General features: G+C 43.1%; 1 protein-coding gene across 2 annotated transcripts in view; it reads left to right on the forward strand.

Moving 5' to 3' along the window:
* Positions 1–14,121, forward strand: part of LOC136850597 (cytochrome b5-like) — a 48,846-nt gene that overhangs the window by 3,329 nt on the left and 31,396 nt on the right. The gene's annotated exons all lie outside the window — the stretch shown is intronic.

The following is a 14,121-nucleotide window of genomic DNA, read 5'->3' on the forward strand; positions in this document are numbered from 1 at the left end:
TTGTGATGTAATATCTTCGCTTGCCTACATTGATCAGGATGTAAGAGTTTGCTTCCCTTCTTGGGCTCCTGCCCTCTGTGTACAAGGGCATGATAACTTCCTTTCTACTTGTGCTGAGTGTTGTTTTTGCCACCTGCGCTATAGAGACTATAGAGAGTTGTGGGGGTGGGGGGGTTGCGGGTGTTGTCGGTAAGTTCCGCTTCCACGGCACCCTTGGTGGCTTCCCCTTCGTCCTTCTCCCTCCCTGTAAGTTCTTCCTTATCTCTCCTTCGCCATAGATCTCTCTCCTTCACTCTCTTCGCTCGTTCGTCGGGCAAAGACGGGGGGGGACCTCTTCTAGGGGCCTCCACTTGCTGTGTAGGGCAGTTCCCCTCAAAGCGAAAGGAGTCTCCCTCTACTAATCATCTTTGCTTTTTCCTTTAGGTTGACAGTGAGCATCGCAGGCACAGCAGTAGTTGGCTGGATATCCCAGGAGATATCTTGCATGAAGGAGTCCCGACATTCATTCAGTGTTGCTTTGGGATCAACCACAGTACGGGGTTGGAATGGCATAGTTTCACGTCAGGATCGTTCCGGCTTTGTTCCCGCTGATGTGGATCGATCGCTGTCATTGCTGGTCTTCATGTATGCTGTGGCATTGTCTCTGACGTATCTGTGGTCCATCTGCTCCTGCTGTTTCCTGTGTTATGCTCCTGTTAAGTCAACGAAAGTCTCTGGGCAGCTCTTCCTGGTCTCCTGCCACAGCAGTCCTGATAGTTCCTATCGCTGCTGGTGACTTTTATATGACATTCCTGGCCGTTGCTGTAGCTCCTGCCTTCTGAACCATTTCAGTAGCTCCTGCATCGGCTGCCCTGATCGTGCTTGCTGCTTCTCATGGTGGTCATGTCCTGGGCTGCCTCCGTTGTGTTCCTGCCTAGCTGGCCTGGAGGTTACGATGTCCGCCATCCTGTAGAAGATGTCAAAGTGAATGTGAAGGAAATCACACTGTGGAAGTGACGTTCCTGGCAGTTGCAGTAGCTTCTGCCTTCCGAACCGCTTCTGTAGCTCCTGCATTGGCTGTCCTGATCGTGCCTGCTGCTTCTCCTGGTGGTCATGACCTGGGCCACTTCCTTTGTGTTCCTGCCTAGCTGGCCTGAAGGTTACGATGTTTCGTGTCCACCATCCTGTAGAAGATGTTGGAGTGAAGGTGAAGGAAGTAGCCCATGAAAGTAACTGCCATCTTCAACTTATCTTTGATTTTGTCCTCTGCTGCCTCTTCCCTTCCTCTCCCGAGGTTTGAGGGGGTCCTGGGAACTGGACAGGCCTCTGTCGGCTGAAGGAGAGTAAGGCTGCATCTTTCCCCTTGATGCCCTTGAACGTCTAGGGACTGCCTCCTTCCGAGGAGGTAGTGGGTCTCTCGTTGGCTCTTCCCAACCTTTGGGTTAGGAAACCGATTCACATACCCCTGGGTTTTGTGTTTTAGGAGCCGCGGGCGCACAGACCTCGGCTTGCGATCCTGTTCCTAGTCGTAGAGGTTCCGCCTCCAAGACGGGGGCTGCTTCAGGCGCTCATTCACAAGCCGCTCTGAGTGCTCGAGATTCTGTGGAATATCGAGTATCCCAATCTGGTTTGAAGAGTACTCTCCCCGGCCCAGTTTGGAAGCAGTGCGAGAGAAATGGCCGAGGCACCTTGGTGTCTCAGCTCTTCCTGCCAGCACCAAAAGCCCTCCCCAAGTGCTTACCAGTGCTCGGTTGGGTTCCCAGCCTGGTGTCTCAATCCTATCGGTTCGAACACCAGAAGAAGCAGGGGAAGAGATTCCCTTCCGGAGTCCTCGGGACTTCTAAGGGACGGACTCTCTTCTGGGAGACAAGTTTCTCTCGTTGGCTCTTCCTGCCCTCTAGCAGAGTCCAATTCGCATTCTACTCTGGGGTCTCACGTTTTGGGGTGCCAGTCTTAGAAGTCTGCGTCCAAGACTGGTTCTGTCCCTGGCTCTTTTCGATTTCTTAGGAAACTGAAAGCAAGCACTCCCAATTTTTGGGAGTCTCGTGGGTTGCTCGAACTCTGTGAATCATGAGCGCTCTCCTGACAAGAGGCACAGGACGAGAGAAAGTGCTGAGACACCCAGTGTCAAGGTGCCGAGACGCCAGGTGTCCGATACTGCCCACCAGCTGCTTTGGTTGCTTGGCTGGGTTTCATCCTTGTGTCTTGAACCTTAGGGTTCGAGCATGCAGGATAGCAGACACAGAATTCCCTTTTGAACCTTCTTCTCGAGGGGCCTCGACCTTGAAGGAGTTTAGAGTTTGGGAAACTAGCCCTAGTTCACAGCAGACAAGTTCCGCCCTGTCCAGTTCCGATTGTGTTTGCACGATCATCTCGACTTGGCTTGCCCTGCCTGCCTCCCAGTCTGGATTGCATTCGCGTGATCAGCTCGGTTCGGTGCGGCTCGTCCCGGCCCCACTCGGTTTTTCCGAATCGGGTTCTCAGCTCTGTTCAAGTGAACTTTCTGCTTTTCCCAGGAAAGTGCTTTGTCACGGCACAAGTGCTCTTCGTCCCCCATGCGGCAGTACTCTCCTTTTGCCGCCTCTCCTGCTGGTCTTATTGGCAGGACAAGGTGGGGTACTCTCTCTCTCTACCTGTTCTCTTCTCCTCTCGGTTGTTCCGAAAGGTGCGAGACGGACAGATAGAGAGAGCTCTGTCGAATTTGTCTTCAGAGTTTGGCTGCCTGGCATGCTTTGGATGTCGGTCCCCTGATTGTCTCGTAGTACAACCAGGTAGCCGAGGAGGGTTTCTTGGGATCTGTCAAGGTCTCCCGCCAAGGAGAGAGGTACAGAAGTTTCACACTTTGGAAGCAGCAAGGGTCTCCCTCATCAGGTTGCGATTGTCCCCGTTTTTTGGAGAACTTCGCGCCGATTTGTCAGTGCGAGGATTCCCCAATGGATAATCTTCATCACTCGCAACCCTTGCAGTTCCCGAAGGAGCCGAGAGTTTTGGGGGCCGCTGCAGTCCTTGCTTGCGAGAGCGTTCTCGACCAGATGAATACTTTTCTTCAAACAAGGAGTTCATTCAGGTCGAGACGCCAAACCTCCCCTGCCTTGACAGAGTACAAATTCTTCTTGCCTTGAAGGGGTCTTGCCAACTGCAGGTTGTTCTGACTCTGCTTCATCCGGACTGGGTTCTCTCTCTGTCTCTGTTTGCCGTGAAGGGTATCCTCTTCTACAACGAGAGGCAGTGATCTTGGAGGACACCTCTTGGTTTCCTCCAGACAGTCTCCTGATGGATCCACGACCCTTCACTTTTAGGCTTTCTCTCCTTGGATACGACCATTCCTGGAGAGAACTCTGCCTTATGGAGACTAGTCCTGTTTGGGGATGGGTCTGCACCAGGTAGCAATCTTGGGCAGTTCTGGTGCTAAGAAGAAAGACTTTGTCCTAATTTGGATCTCCAGTTTCGTAAGTGCCAAGTTGGCTCGACCCTTAGGAACGAACCTTTACTTGGTTTTGCCTTTCTCTTTCAGAGATTTGCCAGATACCACAGTAATCAAGGTTAGTACCAGGGCACTGCCATGTCCTTTGGACAATGGCCAAGACCTTTGGGTCTTAATCATCTTGGCACAACCTTAAGTTCAAGCCAGCCCTCCTTGACTCCTAAGAAGTCCCAGGTTTCGGGAGAAGATTGCGGAAACATGGCCCTCTTCTTCCCTTGTAGGAAAGTGTGCATAACTGTCTCTTTCCACCCTCTTTTCCATAAGGAAGGAGGGCAGAAGGGAAGAGAGTAAGAAGTATCAACCAGGCGGAAGTTCTCCTACTGCAGATGCCTGGATGAAATGATACTTGTAGAGTCTCTGGACCTGGGAGCTACTTTGCTGAGACCTGGGAATGGATTCCTTCAGGAGAAGTATTTTATTTCCCTAGGGTCTCGGCAATTCTTTTCATCAAACTTCCATCCCGCTTCCTCTCCCAGTGCTCCCAATTCGGGAAATGCCAGCCTGGCTAGAGCTAATCGTCTTGGTATCCTGTCATCCTGCAGAAGCTTCCCCATGGTGGAGAATGAAGGAGGTCTGCTTCCAGTCCATCCTTCTTTCCTCTTCGAAGTGTGAGGAAAGAGTTAGGCTAATGCATAATTGAAGGAACCTTCGACTATACTTGCGTATTCTCCTCACGTCGTGTGTCTAGTCTCAGATTCACCGATCGGGGAATAGGCGCACACCTGTAAGATTTTGTCTTGATGGTATGTGACCAAGACAGTTACTACCTTCTCATCAACATCCTGAACTCACGGCAGCCTTTTGGCCTAACAAGAATTTCAGGGTGAGTTTTGTGACACTCGGTGGTTTCGTTGAAAAACACCACAGTAGTGGCATACGTCGACAAACAAGAGGGAATCATTTTTTCCCCCCGTTTCATCTGTCAACATTTGCAGGTACTCAAGTATTCTATAGCGCAGTTGATAGCTCAATTAGCCTATAGTTGATAGCTCAATTAGCCAGATACATTCCCGGTGGGGATGTATTGGTAGGGGGCTTGGCCCCGGTTTTGAGTGACCTGGACGGAACGTGCTCTTCACTCTTTTCTTCACAAAGATTCATGAAGAGACTGCTCGATTGAGAGATCCCTACCGTCTTTTTGTTTGCCTCCCGGCACAACAAAGTCAGTAGTTTTCTTGCTCCCTAGTACCAGACCAACCTGGATGTCATCAACGTTTTCACTAGTACTGTCTTTCCCAAGGAAGGAGTGTCTAAGGACATATCTTTCTCCTGGCTTCGTGAAGTGATCGGAGGAGGTACTCAGCAGCTGGCAATGACGATACCGGTACTTTCCACCTGAGAGCTCATGAAGTCAATGGCTTGGTCCATCCCTTGCATTCCGGAAGTTTCTGTCAGCCTGGAAGCAAGATATGGTCTCATAGACCACACTCTTGTCTTCTACCTTTGGTCTTGCCCACAGGCCTTGGAACCTTTTTTCCTTGGTCCTGTGGTGGCTGCTCAACAAATTGTTTTTCTTACCTGGCTCCTTAAAGAGAACAGGTAGCATCTCGTCTAAGGTGCTGGTTCTGGAAGTGAGAAGGATCCCAAGAGTTAAGTATATCTTAGTTTAACCAGATCACTGAGCTGGTTAACAGCTCTCCTAGGGCTGGCCCGAAGGATTAGACTTATTTTTACGTGGCTAAGAACCAACTGGTTACTCAGCAACGGGACCTACAGCTTATTGTGGAATCCGAACCACATTATGATGAGAAATGAATTTCTATCACCAGAAATAAATTCCTCTAATTCTTCATTGGCGGTTCAGAGTCAAGCACTGGTCCAACAGCGTGTCAGTCGAAAGCTCTACCACCCATCCAAAGAAGAAGAGTGACTGGCCTCTCCTCCTCCTCCTCCTTCCTTGTCCTCCTTCCTTGTCCTCCTTCCTCTCCTCCTTCAGGATGAAAATAGGACTCGAACCAACACTTGCTGGATCTGGCGTCTGATGTGGTAAGACTACATGTCGAGCACCCATTCTATTTTTCTTATAGAATCATAGAAGCAATTCCGCTCCTTCCTCTAGCAAGGGGAGGAAGGAGACTCTGGCAATAAGAAAAACCCTATCTCGGGTTTTCCTTACTGCCTCCGACTCTTCGATTCTTCCCAGCCTATCTCGTATGAGTTACATTTCCTTACTCATGCGAAAAGGTCCAGTATCTGACATTTGATCTTGCAGTTCCTACGCTCCAGTCAATATGTCAGAGGCATGGTACTCCTCGCTCTTTCGACCAGGAGGAGTAGCCCAGGTGTGCAGAACTCCAGTCAGTTCAAGAGACTCACTCAGATTACTCCCTCCAACCAGTAAGTCTTCCTAATGTAAAGGACTGATGGTATGTATATCGTGTCGGAACAGATCATAATTTTTAAAAGTAAATTGTATTTTTCCTAACTATACAAGCTTGAGGTCCTTTACATTACATTTTTATGCCCACTTCATGCCACCCCTCAATCTGAACCTGGGCCGAAAGGCAAACTGGAATCTTTACATCCGGGCAGTAGTTACTGCCTAACAACCTTGTTCAAGAGTTTAACAGCCGTGTCCAGCTTTGCCGTAGGTAATCCATAATGTAAAGGATGTCAGGTTTGTATGGTTAGGAAAAATACAAATTGCTTTTAAAAATTGTGATATTAAACATCTTGTCTTGTGCGGACAAGGCGATTAGGGATGGCTCAGCAGAATTAGCCTCATTGTACGCAATGGGCTCTCTGAAGAAGCGAAAGGAGTTTCCACAACACAGAAGTCGGCCCTCATGTTTTCTCCTCTCTTCCCTCAAGACACTGTTAAAGAAGTTTTGTCATTACAGAAGAAGTCAACTCATGATTTGCTGGCTCCATCCACAAAGCACCCAAAGGTAGCTCCTGTGGTAGTGCCTAAGTCTTTCTCTGTGTTGCAACCCCAGCCCTTTTGAGGAGGATGAGCCAGACCCCAGTCTAGACCATGCCCCAATCTTTGTCCACCCCTCAAAGTCCTGAAGGGCTTCAAGGAGGGGACGAAGAGGCTAGTGCCATTCCAGAAGGATTTCTTGTACCTTTACCTCTATAAATAATCTGATTAAATTCTGGAATTACCTTCACTATAAAGCTTGTCAGTCCCAGCATTGAAAGGGTATCATTCCATGTTGTTTCAGTGTTTAGCCACATAGGTTTGGATATTTCCACTTCTGTGGACATGAAGGAATCTAAACTCTCCTTCCAAAGAGAGATTCTGAAATACCTTGTAAAATCTTTGGGATGGAATTTGGATGAAGGTAACCCTTGAATACAGACTCCCATAAGGATTTGATGATTAAAACCCTATTTTTGTTGGCTTTGGCCATAGCTAAAAGGGTCATTGAGCCACAGGCCTTCTCCTTTAACAAGGGCTGTACATCCTAAGGAGCAGTCCTTTAATTTTTGCCAGTCATCAGGGCAAAGAATAATTTCAAGTTTTGGGATCTGCCTCATTTTTTTAAGTCCACTGGGCTTTCCGCCTTGGTTTCAGATGGGAAAAACGCCTCCCTGTGTTCAGTCAGAGTTCTTGTGCTTGCATGCAAAGGACTTGGGATCTCAGACAGACATAATGTCAAGAACTTTTTTTTTTTGTAGACCCAGTAGGCTAGATGTCCCAATGAACAAGAACATCGTGGCTATCTTCCTTAGAAACTTGTTTGAGGAAGTGCACATCAGTCTAGGCACTTATCTTTTACTCTTGTTGAAGGTCAAGTTCCATGACATTAACCCTTAAACGCCTACTGGATGTATCATACGTCAACTAAAATTGTCTGTTGGGTGCCAAGTGGACGTACCGTACGTCCACTACAAAAAATTTCAACCTTCGGTCAACTTTGACTCGACCGAAATGGTCGAAAAACGCAATTGTAAGCTAAAACTCTTACATTCCAGTAATATTCAATCATGTACCTTCATTTTGCAACAGATTGGAAGTCTCTAGCACAATATTTCGATTTATGGTGAATTTTTAAAAAACTTGTTTCTTACGCATTGTGTGATAGCTCGGCCAAAAATTTCAGAAATTCTTTTCGTCATTTTGTCGTAATTTTTGCACTGTTCTATATTAGCCGTTACATAAAGTTTTTATATATGAAAATGTGGGCAATTTCATGTAAAATACAGCAAAATACAACCCATGGTTGTAGCTTTTATCAGTTTGGAAATATTTTCATATAAACCACGATAACTGCCAAAATTTCAACCTTCGGTCAAATTTTACTCGACCAAAATGGTAAAAAAATGCAATTGTAAGCTAAAACTCTTACATTCTAGTAATATTCAATCATTTACCTTCATTTTGCAACCAATTGGAAGTCTTTAGCACAATATTTCGATTTATGGTGAATTTTTGAAAAAACTTTTTCCTTACGTCCGTGCCAGAAATTCTTTCGTCACGTTGTCGTAATGTTTGCACCGTTTTATATTAGTCGTTACATAAAGTTTTATATATGGAAATGTGCGCAATTTCATGTAGAATACAACAAAAAATAACTCATGGTTGTAGCTTTTATCAGTTTTGAAATATTTTCATATAAATCACGATAACTGCCAAAATTTCAAGCTTGGTCAACTTTAACTCGACGAAATGGTAAAAACGCAATTATAAGCTAAAACTCTTACATTCTAGTAATATTCAATCATGTACCTTCATTTTGCAACAAACTGGAAGTCTCTAGCACAATATTTTGATTTATGGAGAATTCCCTGAAAAAAAAAAATTTTTCCTTACGTCTGCGCGCGGTAACTCTGCCAAACATCTCAGAAATTCTTTCATCACGTTGTCGTAATGTTTGCATCATTTTACATTAGTCGTTACATAAACTTTTATATATGAAAATGTGCGCAATTTCATGTAGAATACAACAGAAAATAGCTCATGGTTATAGCTTTTATCAGTTTTGAAATATTTTCACATAAATCACGATAACTGCCAAAATTTCAACCTTCGGTCAAAATTAACTCGACCGAAATGGTAAAAAAACGCAATTGTAAGCTAAAACTCTTACATTCTAGTAATATTCAATCGTTTCCCTTCATTTTGCAATAAATTGGAAGTCTTTATCACAATATTTCGATTTATGTCAAAATTAACTCGACTGAAATGGTGAATCGTTTACCTTTTTTGAAAAAACATTTTCCTTACGAATTTTTGAAAAACTCCGCGCAGCGGTAACTCTGCGAACATCTCAGAAATTCTTTCGTCACGTTGTCGTAATATTTGCACAGTTTTATATTAGTCGTTACATACGGTTTTATATATGAAAATGTGTGCAATTTCATGTACAATACAACAGAAAATAACTCATGGTTGTAGCTTTTATCAGTTTTGAAATATTTTCATATAAATCACGATAAATAGAAAAATTCTACTTTCGGTCAACTTTAACTCGACCGAAATGGTCGAAAAACTGCAATTGTAAGCTAAAACACTTACAGTTTAGTAATATTCAATCAATTAGCTTCATTTTTCAACAAACTGGAAGTCTCTAGCACAATATTTTGATTTATGGTGAATTTTTGAAAAAAAAAAAAAATTTTTACGTCCGCATGTTTTAATTCATGCATCATTTTTGATAATATTTTCTCTGTGTTGCTTTGATCGTTTTACAGTTTGTTATATACCAAAATCATCGCAATTTAGTGTACAATACAAAGAAAAACAAAATAACCTGTTAGCTTTAACCGTTTTGCTCACAGCGCGATTTGTATAAAATTATATATGAAAAATTTTTTTGCGCTGTCATATATTTCTATATTTATATATGATAATGGTATTTTTTTCATTTCTGATGGTTGCATACTAAACTTCAGACAATGACAAAAAAATGAGCCAAAAATGAACTCTTAATCTTAAAAACTAAGCGTGCTGTGATTTTTTGAAAAAAACTTTTTTTCCGCTTCGGCGCTAACTCACTGAACGCCGCCGGCATACGGGAGACGTTTTTGTAAATAGAGGCTCGGCTTTTAAGGGTTAAGAGCCATGGCTACCTCTTTTAGTTTCCTTAAAAATCTCTCTCTTGAGAAAGTTGTAAATGCAGTGTGATGGAGATGTAACTCAGTATTTGCCCAGCATTGTTTGTGAGAAATTCAAGCTGAAGACTGCAGAGCCCTTTTGCCTCTCGTTTCAGCAGGGAAACTCATATCTTGAAGGATTTGGGTAGTTCTACTCTAGTATTCCTATGCAGTATAGGATATGTTGAGTTTTGGAGAGTATGAAGGTGCCTAATGATAGACAAAGGCTTTCTTTTGCCATCATTACTGTAAGATCTAGGCACAGGGCCATTGTCCCACTGTCATCAGACCGAAATTGGTTTCCCTTGCAGTACTAACAGAGGGATTCTGATTTTAAGGTAAGTAGCATCTCATTCCAGGCAATATTTATTTTGTTCTCTAGGAGGTTTAATTTATGAGTCCTCATACATTTCTCACATCCATTTTCAATGTGGGAATCAGCTACCATAATAGAAAGGCAAAAATAAAACAGAACTATAGACACATGAACACAGTTCACAATGACAGGAAGGAGTCAGGAGACAGTATAACTAAACAATTAAGTTAAAATATTTTTCACATTTATACTCGACTGCCCTCCTGCTGATGCAGGGCCTTATGGCTATCATATTAATATAGAGGTAAATGTTTAAAAATTAAATTTTATACAAGTAATTTACCAAGTAATTATATAGCTATAGTTTCAACTCGCACGGCAGCCTAAGTTAAAAAATTCGTGGGTAACGCTTCAAAGTTTAGTGCAGGTGAGTGCCCTGCCCACTAACAGGAATACCAGGAACAACTCAGCAGACAACCTCATTCTGTTTCTGCTGCTCGCGACGTAAACATTGGATATTTGCGGCAGCTTTTTTTATTATTATTATTATTATTATTATTATTATTATTATTATTATTATTATTTGCCGGTTGTCTAATTGGATTTCAGTGAAATATTACAGTAAACCCCCCATATTCGTGAGGGATGCGTACAATACCCGAATAGCTAAACCCAGTAAATACTTAGAACCCTTCTAAAAACACTTAGAACTGCCTATTTTGATAGTTCACAGACACAAAAAAACTAAAAATGCTTATACGGATATTATCCTACTTACGAGGGGGTTAGGCTAAAAAAAAAAAAACTTGTCGTTTGTTGGAAAAAACGTATCTCGAATATAGCCTAGCCTTCACTAGGGTATTTGGTACCATGTATACATATATGGTAGCCTAGCCTACACTATAAAGTATACATTATACATACCCAGTATAGTAATTATTAATATTGGCTAATTCTGGAGGTTCATGCAGAGCAACTTATGATAATTCCATACTAAGAGAAATTGAGTAACAAACAAGAATTAGCTTAGCCTACACTATGGTATATCGTATACATATACGGTAGTCTAGCCTACATTATACTGTACTCTATATTCACATACCGCATTATACAAACATCATCATAACGAATATGCATCTTTTCCATGGATCTTTTAAAATGTTGTGCCTTAATTCACTGTATCCAATAAAATATTGTACATATTCTCATATTGCTTTTGTATTGTAAATTGCGATCATAGCATTCAATGTTTTGGTTTGGAAGTCGTTTACGTGGTGTTTATTTCGCCATATTTAACTTGGTTCAGAGCGCTTTTCTTGCTTCTATTTAGCTTAAATGAATCTCTAGGTACTTTATTTATACAGGGCAAGGTTATTTTTCATTATACAAAGTGTTTTTAAGTTGAAATATAACTTAAATACCTCTCATTGTGAAATTAATTTAGATATTTTTTTCGTTAATAATGAAGTTGTCCGTTCGGGGAGTTTGTTTTCTGTAAAAAAATCGAGATTCCATTGGCTATTTTCACTTGATTTCATCATAATACAAGCTTTACATATTTATCATTTATTGGCGTAAAAATAGCAGTACAGGCAGTCCCTGGTTATTGGTGGCCTCGGTTATCGTGATCCAGTTTTATGGCACATCTAGCGACGACGATAACCAGATTTTCCTACTTACTTCAATGTCCACATACCAACTCTGAAGATTATATCAAGGAATCATAGCCGGACTCCGCTGTTTTTCCCAAGACCTGGTTTTCAGTCACTCTTCACATAGGTGTCAGAGAGCTGAAAGCTGTTTGCTTAGGGCTTCAGTTCCTCTCGACCCTCACTCACTCCTAGACTGTGGCATCCATTTAGACAAGACCTCAGTCCTTACATTTTTACATTAGCAAGGAGACTCTTTAGCATTTTCTCGCCACCAAGCAACGTTTTTACATTAGCAAAGAGACTCTCTTTAGAATTTTCTCACCACCAAGCAGCAAGAGAGTTTTACTGTGGAAGATAAATAAAGTTTTTTCTAGTCCAACTGGAATTTGACTGACGAACTGAGCCATCAGAAACTCACTCTTACTCCCGAGTGGACCTTAAATCCCGTGATCTGTCAGGTTATGTGGTATCTATGGGGCAGGCTGACCTTGGCTGTCTGCCACCTTAAGGAACCTTCTAGCATGAGCAGCAGCAGACACCAATCTACAAGATCGTCCCAACCTGGACCTCTACGCTCTACCACCTTTCAACATGGTCAAGGAAGGTCTGAACATTTTCAGACTTGACGGAACGTTACGATGTCCCTCATGGCCCCGTTTGAACCATGATTTATGATTCCTAAACTTGCTATGGTTGTTGGTGGACTCTCCAAGAATCCTTCTATTATTCATATCTTCTCAAACAACCTCACTTCTAGAGATACCACCAAGGGTGGTCAGACAGCCATTTGGTTGTCCGGGTACTTGTGAGGAAGGAGAGGCTTTTCCAGAGGTGCTACAAGAGGCATTTGAAAGATGCAGATGTCATCTTGTAGCTCAGTCTACCAATCTACTGCACAATTTTCCGATTCGAGAGTCTCAGACTCTGAGTCTCTTCTTTCGAGACACCTATGACTCAATGGCAGTATTGCCTCTTTTATTGGAGGAGAGCTAGAATCTCTCCTATTCCTCCTTTCAGGGGTTATCGAGCTACGTCTGACTCAGTAACGCAATTTGCTCATTTACCATAGGATGTTTTAACCAAGAACAAGGACCCTTCCGTGTCCCATATCTGTTCTACCTCTCTCAAGAACTTAATGGAAGAGAAGACGTTCTTGACAGCTGGAAACAGTGCTCCAGGCTCCCAGAAGCGCCCACCAGCTCCCGAGCTCTTACCTCACCTGATTTCCAGCTTGCCTTCCGCCAGCTCATGCCCTGAGCACCTAGGAGTGCCGCCAGCTCCCTAGCAATTAGCTCCTGGCAGCCAGCTCACACCTACAGCCTGGTGCCAACTCAGAACACCCAGCGCCTGGCGCCAGCTTCCACTCATCTGGCGCCAACTCTCCCCGCATCCTTGGCTCTGGCGAAGAGTAGAGAGCTCTCTATTCAGTTGGATTTTTCAGGTATTACCTGAGCAGGGTCAGAAGTACAGAGGGCCATTCATAACCTTTAGTGTTCTGGCAAGGACTCTTCGCCCTCTGTCTAAAAACATACCAGACTTGGTTTCTGAGTTCACTTTTAGATTCAGGAGAGCATTTGGCTTACTTTTAAATGAAAGCTAAAGATATCAGAACAGCTTCTACCTCATTAGCCTTCAAGCAATATTACCCCCCTGACGTCCATTCTACAATCGAACTTTTGGAAGTGTAATTGATCTTCACTCCTCACTATATTTCAGGAAAGTTAAAACAGTGTTTAAATTTTTGCACTACCTTGCGATTATTAGTAACTGGCATGGTATCACGAGAGGAAGCATAGGATTTTCTCTTACTATCTTTTCACCTTGCAGTAAAGTGCCACGTTTTGTTGGAGCCAGGGGATACAATGTACCTGGAGCACCCACCACTCTCAATGGATGGGTCATGGTTTTTATTTCAGTGTAGGTGACAGTGTTATCAGGTTGTTTTTGTTGTGGTACTGCCCCCAGGGCAAGAGTACTTTTTGAAGGTTTGTTAGCCACTGGTTAGCTCCTTTGCTGCAGAACTTCCAGTAATGCTTTGCCAGCCATCAGACCTCTCCTTCGTTGCAAAACTTCCACTTAGTAGCAGGTGCTCTTGGCTATACCGCCAATTACAGGTTAAGTTGAGCACCAACCAGAGGCAGTTTTCTACTGCAGGCTTTGTTAACTAATAATGAACGACAAGCATTGTATTCAATGCTAGAAACTTTTCTGTTTCAAATTAATTACATGTCTTAATGTTTTGGAGTAGAATATGTCCATGTATCCCCACCTCCTGTCAATGTGGGAATCAGCTGTGTAATTACTTGGTAAGTTACTTTATGCAAATATGACATTTTTATGAAAAAGTTTTATGTATACCAAGTAATTACATGATCGGAGCCCTCCCTCCTCCCTTCCGATGGACATATGGCATAAACAGAATGAGGTTGTCTGCTAAGTCGTTCCTGGTATTCCTGTTAGTGGGCAGGACAGTCACCTGCGCTAAACTTTGAAATATTACCCACAAATTTTTTAATTCAAGCTGCCGTGCGAGTTGAAACTATAGCTATGTAATTACTTGGTAAGTATATTTAAAACTTTATTTTATCATAAAAATGTCATTTTTATTTTTAAAATTTTCATTTGCTATGCAAGTATATTTGCAAAAGATA

Source organism: Macrobrachium rosenbergii, chromosome 22, assembly GCF_040412425.1.
Source record: "Macrobrachium rosenbergii isolate ZJJX-2024 chromosome 22, ASM4041242v1, whole genome shotgun sequence".
NCBI lineage: Eukaryota > Metazoa > Arthropoda > Malacostraca > Decapoda > Palaemonidae > Macrobrachium > Macrobrachium rosenbergii.